This window comes from Talpa europaea, assembly GCF_964194135.1.
Source record: "Talpa europaea genome assembly, chromosome: 4".
NCBI lineage: Eukaryota > Metazoa > Chordata > Mammalia > Eulipotyphla > Talpidae > Talpa > Talpa europaea.
Genome location: NC_140070.1, coordinates 2,860,350 through 2,869,323, shown reverse-complemented (window position 1 = coordinate 2,869,323; position 8,974 = coordinate 2,860,350).

The following is an 8,974-nucleotide window of genomic DNA, read 5'->3' as shown; positions in this document are numbered from 1 at the left end:
CGGCTACCTCTCACCTGGGCAGGTGGTGTGTGCGGCAAAGGATCCAGTTCCAGCAACATGATGAGAGATCGATGGAAATTTCAGAGAGTGGAAGCAACTGGAATGTTATAAGCAGCAAGAGGAGCAATAAAATTGTGTGCAGACTGTGTGGTTTTGGCAAACGTGGCCAGCAGTGGATAAAGGAGGTCGGGAGACAGTCAGGAAGGGCAGCAGAACCTGCCAGCATCTGTCAGCCAGGGGGAGTGTTCCAGGGACTGGGTTGGTACGTGAGGAGGCCGTGCTGGGTCCTGAAAGCGCCCAGCCCAATCCCGCCCCAGGCAGTTGCTCATGGCGCCTTGTCTCTCTTGCTCCATTCCAGGACCAGGCAATGGCATCACAGGGAGTGAGTGGGACTGGGCCAGGTGGGTCTGAGGCCACCTTACTGGCCAGCAAGAGCTGGAGGACTCTATACCACAAATCTGGTCGAGGAGGCAGGACACAGGGCCCTAAGAAGCTGCCTGTCCTGAAGTCTGTGATTGTGCAGAAGTCCGTGCAGTCCCAGCTGCAAGTGCCAGAGGCCGCAGCCCGCACAGCCCTTCCCACACCACCCCTGCCTGGAGCCCGGAGTGTACCGGCCACACAAGCCTGATTCACCTCTGCACTCAGCCGTGCCGGGAGCTGTGCCCACTGAGGCTCGGCTAGGTCAAGGTGAAGTTACAACATCCGTGACACCGGCTGATCCCTTCATCTCTCTGGCCCTCAGCTGTTGCATCCTCCGTCAACCACAAAATAAAACAGAAGTGTGCCTACCTCACAGGCTCGGCTGGAGACTGGGGACCCCGACAATGCCTTAGCAAGAGTTCTCCAACTCCACCCGGAGCCCCCAGACCCAGCGGTCCCTGGGACCTGCTCTCTGCTCATCGTCCTGCGGGCCGCTCTCGCACAGCGAGGGAGGCCACTGCTCCCTGACTCCACACAGGCTCAGGGGCTGCTGCTGCCGAGACCATGAAGCTCAGCCAAGTGGTCTAGTTCCCGCGGTGCCGACAGCCAGTCTGGCCGAGTTTTGTGCAAATGTCACTAATTTGCCCGTTGCTGGACACAGCCTCAGGAGGCCCATCCAGTGGGCTCTCGGGTGTCTGCAAACTTCACATTCTTATGGGAATGAGGAAATAAGTAGAAAAATAGAATGTTAACGCAAGTGCTGTAAAGATCTCCTCCCAACGGCAACTGGTCTCCAAGCATCCTCATCAGCGCCAGAAGGGTGCACAGACCCCATATGAGCAGTGACTTGTGGGTGAAGTCAGAGTTTCCAAACGCCGGCCCACAGAACGGGGCCCTGTCCTAGAGGAAAGGTGGCATCCCCACAGGTGGTTCTCAAGTGCAGCCCGGCCAGGGTCACTTTAATGAGTCCTGGGATGGATGTGCTGCCAGGAAGGAGGGCCCCGAGGGTCGCTGCCGGTGACTGTGACATTCAGCTTCCATGACGCTCTGAGCACAGGGGTCTGGTGGGCTGTGGGGGGAGGAGGCAGCCCCTGTCACCAGGCCAGGCAGAATTACCCTGCCAGGCTGGGGACAGCTTGTCCATCGGCCACCCGCCAACTCGGAGTCTAGCATGTGGGTGTGGGACGCATGCTGACGTGATCCTGCCCTCCCCATCCACGCTCCGCTGCGGCCCCACAGTCACCACCTCTACTTCAGGGAAGCTGGGCGAGGTGAACCTCCCAGGGGCAGGCAGCAGCCGAGGGTGAATGGGGGTCGGACCCCAGAGCTGCTTTCCAGAATGACCCCAGGTCTCGTGTGCTCAGTCCTGGCCTCTCATCTGTGACCCGCTGAAGGATCTGACCTCCTTGCCAGGTTCTTTGGAAGGACGACCCAGGGACGAGGTGGTATAGACCCTGGAAATCTCCCCACGGGGGGCTGGACGGTTGCCCTGGCTCCCGGGAGCTCCGTCTCTCCTGTGAAGACTCACAAACACCGGTTTAGACAGCTTTTCCAGATTCCGCCGGGGCTCTTTCTGGCTGCGCCCTGATACAGGAACACCCCCCGGTGCCACGCACAAGGTAGATGTGCAAGGAAGTTCTTCTGGCAAGGTGGACGCTATGGCTGGTCTCCCCTCCAGCCACTCCTGAACCCCGTGCCCCAGGGCTGAGAGCCCTGTGGGTGTCCACGTGCTCACGCATCTCCAGCCGCAGGTGGTCGGCAGACCAGTGTAAGCCAAACGTGCACCACCATTTCCCTTGTTACAGGGCCTGTGAATCAAGCCTGGCCAACTTCAGAAGCTGCGAGGGAAGAGTTTTCTCAGCCAATAGAAGGAACACGAGCCAGGGATTCACCTCTTCCTGGTTTGATTGTCGGGGATAGACGGCGCCTCGTCAGCCGCCACGTGACCATCAGGAGAAAGTCAAGAGCCTCTACTTGGTCAAGTCCTGGGGCTCATCGACCCTGAACCCGACTCTGCCTCTGGACCTCTTTTGGGTGAGACAAAGAACCCCAGATCTTAAAGCCACTTTTAGGGGAATTGCTTCCCGCAGCCCAAAGCACCCTAAGTGATCACTCAACAGGCAGCTTTGACCACAGGGGTCAAGAGGACACGGCAGCACCAGCCAGGGCGGTAGGCCCAAACCTGCAACTCTCAGCTGGAACAATGAGCCGCCACGTGACCACGGCTGGGCACGGCACGGACCCGCCGGCCGGCCCATCACCCCACGATGAGGAAATCCAGGCCCAGGTAAGGCATAAGAACAGACTCTGGAGTTGTTTCTATTGCACACGGTGTTTTTATATAGATCTTCTCACTTAACCTTTGTAAAAATTACTATTATTATCCCCATTTTATAGGTGAGTAAGCTAAAGCTGATGGGGAATAGGAAGCTATTAGTAGGTATTTGTGTTTTACAGTGTATAAAGCTCTTTGCCCATAATTTGTCTAATTATTACCTTTAAATCTAGTCTGTAAGGTAAACGTTTACAAAGGAAGAAACAGGCTGAAGGAGGCGCACGCGTGAGGTCCAGCTCCACGCGGCTCCCGGCTGCTCTTCCCTCGCGTTCTCATGGTGCCGGAGCTGGGCCACAGTCGCGGCCTCCCGGGGAGCTTCTTAGAAATGCCAATTATCGGCCTCCACCCAGACTCACTGAATCAGAAAGTTCAGGGCGGGGCCCGGGAGCCTGCATTCCACCAGGACCACGCGTAACCGGACGCCCGCGCAGTGGAGAAGATGTCTTGGGCGCCCTGTCCAGCGTCACCCGGGCAGCCAGGCCAGGGCAGGGCAGCCAGGCCAGGGCAGGCCTTGGCCAAGGACCGAGCACTCCTCCTAATCCAGAAAACTACAAAGAGGCTAAACTACAAAGAATAGTGACGTCCAAGCAGAAAGGTCAGGGCACAAGGCGACAGGGCCTGACCGAGACTAAAATCACAAGCGCAGGCTGTACTGCAAGTAAGAGGTTGTCCTCCACCTCGAAGGAGATTATGTTAGGATCAATAAGCAAGAGGTGACACGATCATGCAGCTCCAGAGTAGACCGAAGGGACTTACAGCCCCAAAGATGGGGGCCCAGCCATGGACACCCACGGTGGGCAGAGACACGAGGCTCGGCTCTTCTGCACTGGGGAGTGAACAAGAGACCCAGCGGATGGACGGCAGCCCTGGCCTGCACAGTGCTGTCCTGGGGCCAGACACTCCCTCCTGGTAGGGAAAATCCCCCCGCGATATCCTCAAAGAAGCCGAGGCTCAGGAGGGCTTACCACGCTCGCCCAAAGTTCACGCACTAAGGACCGGTGACGTCACTGTGCAAATAAAACTCGGGTTTTCTCCAAATTCTGAATTCTTGGGCTGCTTCGCTTAATATTGATCATGCCCCTCTTGGGGGAAGCTTTGCAAGCAGCTCACCTAAGTGCCGCCGTGGGGTGGCTGGGCCCACCTAGCCCCCCGTGGCCTGGGCCCACCCCACATTCCCACCTCCGCAGAGCCCGCCCCCAGCCCTGAACAGAGGAGGCACCGGCCGGGTCCACTTAAAGCATTTCCCGGCTTCAGTGCGAGGGGAGGCCCCGGTCTTTGGGGGATGATAACCTTCGAGGAACCGTGTCCTCCCAGCAAGACTCTGGCCACGGCCAGGCCAGTGACCCTGCGGTCTGAGCCAGAGTGAAAACCCTTTTGTTCCCATGTGGGCTTGGATCAGCCCAGCACCTCCTGTCAGCCTGGGATTGCTCAAGAGAGCCCGCTGACAGACTGATTTACTGGCTAATTTATACGACATACTTATCCCGTGACATGGCATCTTGGAGGGAGTTCAGAGGAGACTCACCAAGGTGATTAAAGGGTTGGAACATGTGCTTTATGGGGAAAGGTTAAGGGACTGGGGCTCTCTCCCTCGGAGTAGAGAAGGCTCCTGAGTTGCCCGCAGAGGCCCTGCGGCTGGACAGAAGCGCCAGTGCCAGCCAGGGCTGTGGCCCACGGCGGCCACTCAGTGGCCTCTCGGCACGGAGGCCCCTCCACCTGCACACACACATGCACGCTGGCACATGTGCACAGATACCCCACACACACATGCACAGGAAGCACCAAGTTGCTGAAAATGGCCACCAGCTCTTCTCTCACCCCCGAGGTTAGACAAGGAGACCAGCTCACAGGAGGTCCCGTCATTGTAAGAGGATCTTGGGATGAGTCGATAGTCCAGGGGAGTCACCAGGAACCAATACGGGTCCCACCTCCTGCAGGCGGCCTCAAGCAGGCCCTGCTGCCCTCTGGGCTGTGCCCCTTTGAGGGGAGGCGACCAGAGACACCCCCAGGACCCTGGTCAGAGTCACGCTGTCCCTCCCTGTGAGTGGACATTCTCCTCTGTGGAGGACACGTTCAGTGAGGTCCCAACCCAAGCATGGGCCCAGCCAGCACCGCCGCTGTCCCCATGTCTGCCCCTCTGTTGGCAAACCTGGGCTGGAGGCGGCACTTCCTTGGCCGGGGTGGCCTGAAACAGAGCACCTGGCCTCCCAGTGCCCCTTGCCTTCTGCGGACAGAGCCACGGTGGTGCTGACTTCAGGGATTCAGAGCACAGCCCCGCCCCGTTCCTGGCCGCGCTCTGTGGCCCGGGCCCCGTGCAGCCATGGCTGGGAATCCTGACCCCTGCGAAGCAGATGTGCCTTCCAAGCTCGGCTGTTGGCCTTGTGGGCAAGAGGGCGGCCACGCCTCGGCTCTGTGAGGCAGTTCTCTCAGGCCCCAGCCACCCCCTTTCTCCTCCAGGTCCAGGGGGGAAAAGCAAGACGTGTGCTAATAAACCAAGGAGCAGGAACCTGGTCCCGGCTGCTACGTGTGTGAACGTGACCTAGCACCAGACAGCGGGGCAGGCTGGGCCCACCTAGCCCCCCGCGGCCTGGGCCCACCCCACATTCCCGCCTCCGTAGCGCCGCGCATCGCCTGGACACCCCTCGCTGGGGGCCCCCCAGAGTCTCAGGCTGAATGCCTCCCCGTGCTCTGCCACTCCCAGCACCAGGCTCTGCCCGCAGGGCCGGCCCCAGGGACACAGGCAGTGCCCACTCACCATCTTCCGGGAACCCACAGGCTTGGCTGACGTTGAGCAGCCCCAGGGGAAGGTCCAGCCAGGCCGCTTGGGCATGCCGCACTTGCTGCAGCGGGTCACGCCTCCCGGGGTGCAGGGCTGGTGGCCGACCTCAGGGCCGCTCTCCTGCGCCCAAGAGCCTGGCGTCCCAACCCCTCAGAGGGGCCACGCAGCCTCCTCTGCCCAAGCCGTCCACTTGCCCTGGGGCCAGCCGCCCTGCAGCTCTCCGCAGAGCGGGGCTGGATAGTGATGGTGCGGAAGAGGATTAGCAGGGTGCCATGTGCCGGGGCAGTAATTAGCTTAGCGGGCTCCGCAGCTGGCGCCCGGGCCCCTGCCCCTGGGCCACGCCGTGGGCTTACCGGGGACCCCGAGTGGCAGGGGGCCCACAGAAACACACATCCTGGCCCCAGCTCCCGGAAAGAAGCAGAGAGGGAATATCACCCAGCGCGGGAGACCCAACTTAGCTGTCGGGAGGCCCGAAGGCCCAGCAGCCTCGTAACCCGCCCGTGTGTACCCAGCTCCCCCGCACAGAGCTCTCGCCCACCTCAGACTACGGTGCCCGTGTGGGTTTGTGTTGGCGACACCTTCGGGAAACCGCGTGAGCTGGAAAGTTTTGGAGAAATTTCAGGAGTGTGGGGCGGCCCCGTTCGCGGAGCGTCTGCGAAGCGCCGATTCAACCTGAACGCGAGGACAGGAGACATTTCGCTTTGCTCTCCCCAGAGGAATGTGGAGAAGCACCGCAGGTGAAGGGAAAACAGAATATGTGCAAAGCGGTCCTTGAGCCCGAGGGCAGTGCAGGGAGTGACCGCTAAGTGGCCGCACGTTTTGTCAGCCAAACCCAGACCCTTTCGGCGTGACTGGGACTTTACTGATCACACCTGGCAGCGCAGTCGTCTGAACCCAGCGCCCCCCAACCCAAGAGCGGCCTGAGCTCTCTGAGCCGGCTGGGAATACGGCGTCGTCCCACAGAGGACCCGCTTCGAGGACTCAAAGCTCTGAAAGGCGGGCCTCCCCTGGTGGCGCAGGCGGTTGAGCACCGCGCGGTGAAGCTGTCTGCAGCCTCTGCAGTGCCGGTTCGATCCCTGCCAGCCGGCGAGGGTCCCACATGGCGCAACAGACCTCTCCTGTCTCGCCCGCTGCTCCCCTCAGCAGTGTATTTCGTCAGTCTGCCTGTTCTGCTCCCCACTCTGTCTCTGGTGAATCCTCTCACCCTCCCGCGAATCTGGCCTGTACCCCAGTTCTTGTATAAATAAATAAATAAATCTTTAAAAAAAAAAAAAAAAAAAAAGCTCCAAAAGGCAACTCCAACTTTTGAGCCTGATGCCCAGGGGCCTTTGTGTCCATGAGCAGATTCAGGACCCGGCGCCTCTGTTAACCATCCATGGGCTGTGTCCTTGGGCGCCCGTGACGATGCCAGGGAAGCCACGAAAAGTCAGCTTCAGCCCCGGGCCCAGAGCGGAATGTGCCCCGTGGGGTTGGGGCCACACACGGCCCTGAGCACACTCGAGGAGGGATGCCCTGACTCGCCGGCACAGAGACCTGGGGGAGAGAATGCCAGGGTGGGGTGCCCGCGCTCAGCTGGGGCTCCCCGGTGGGGCATGAATGGGGAAAAGGGACCTAAAAAGACGCAAGTAGGCTGCCTAAAACACAGGTGATGGCGGTAAGCAAATAACCCTTTTATTTCTGTTCATTTAGTTTTTAGTGAGGTAACACTGGCTTACAACCCAGTGCATGATTCAGGGGCACAGATGTATGTCACCACACCACACCCCATGTCCCTCCACCACAGTCCATGGGGACCCCCGTGCTTTGCCTCCCCGCCCCTCCCTCCTGCCTGGGAGCCTCAGTTCTGCAGTCAGATCTCTAGGGTGTGGTGTGGTGTGGTCGGGTCTTTCCGCTCTGTTCTGTCTATTCCACAGATGCGCGGGGCTCACGCGGTGTCTGTCTTTCTCCCGCTGACAGCGCTGAGCCGCGCCCTCCCGCTCCATCCACCTGCCGCACACGGCAGGATCTCACCTGCTTTTCTTAACAGCTGAGTAGTGTTCCGCAGTGTGTGCAGACCCCGTCTTCTTTATCACCCCCCTTTGTCCACTCGGGCTGTGCCCACATCTAGACCCTTGTAACCCGCGCGGTGAGCGGCCAGCGGAGGTGGGCAGCTGTCCCTTCCAATCGGTGTTTTTGTATTCTCGGGGTAGGGACCCAGGAGAGACATCCTGGACCATATAGACAGTTCTACTGCCAAAAACCAGAAGAAAAACAGGAAGCAGTAAGTGGGGCTGACATCACAGGCTGGCTGGGCTCCCCACTCCTCTCAGAAACAGAAGCTCCAGGAGGTGACCCCGCGTGAATCCCAGCAGCGAGGCAGGGGATTTCCCAGGGGACACGTGCAAGGCCTATGCCCGTGGCACTGCCCCAGACACCCTCTCGAGCCAGCTCCTTCCTCCCTCTCCCACCTGCACGGCTTGGAAGTTGCTGGAGGAATTCACTCGCCCCCAAGGACCGAAGTTCCTTCAAATTCATGTCCGCAACATCAGCCCCAGGACAGCTCAAGTCTCCACCGCCCCTGGCCGCCCGTCCTCGCCAGAGCTATTCTGGACACTCGCCCCCTCCTGTGCACGGGCCTCTGATAACTGCTGGCTCGTGTCCAGAGGGTTAAAATTATCCCTGCTCCACTGTCCCTTCCCTGCCCCGACCCCCCGCCCCACCTCCTCTCCCGGGGCGCCGGGGACGCTGTCCACCTTGGCCCCATGCACAGCGCGGGCCGAGGGGGCTTCATAGAGGAGATTATTTCAGCGGACAGTCCTCGCGCTTCCCAGCTGAGGCCTGTCCCGGCGGCCTTTGCCCTCAGACCCTGCCTCCTTCCCTTCTTCTCCGGCCTCCTCCCTGGAGCCCCCAGCCCCGCCCACCCCGCCAGGTCCCCCACTTCTCCGCTCTGACCCCTGCATCACTGCCCTGGTCCAGCGCGGAGGCCCGTGGCCACGCCCACGTCCTTCGTGGCCAATGGAAACCCCCCTTGGGGGCCGCACCTCCGAGCCATGCCCGCTTCTTCGGCCGCCCTTCAGCATCTCCCGCGCCCCACTCCCGCTCAGGCGTCCAGCGCCCTCTTCCCATGCCTGGGGGCCCCCTCACACTGTTGGAAATTCTGCAGAGGACACCCCACTCTCAAGCCCCGTCCACGTGGCTCTCCCACCCGGCAGTCAGGGCCGCTCCGCGCCACGGCCCTTCTCTAACTGCCCACGCTGGCCTTACCATGCCCGCCTCATCGCCCACCCACTGGCGTGGGGAGGAAAGGGTCCCCAGTGCCCCCCACGGCTGTCTGTCAGACCCCATCCTCTCTCTCCGCCCTGACCTTCCTCCCCAGTGGCACCCCCCGCCTCCTGCTGAGTCATCCTCTCCGGGAGCATGTTGGGACCGGGGCCCTCTCGTCCTCACACTCTGAGTGCAGC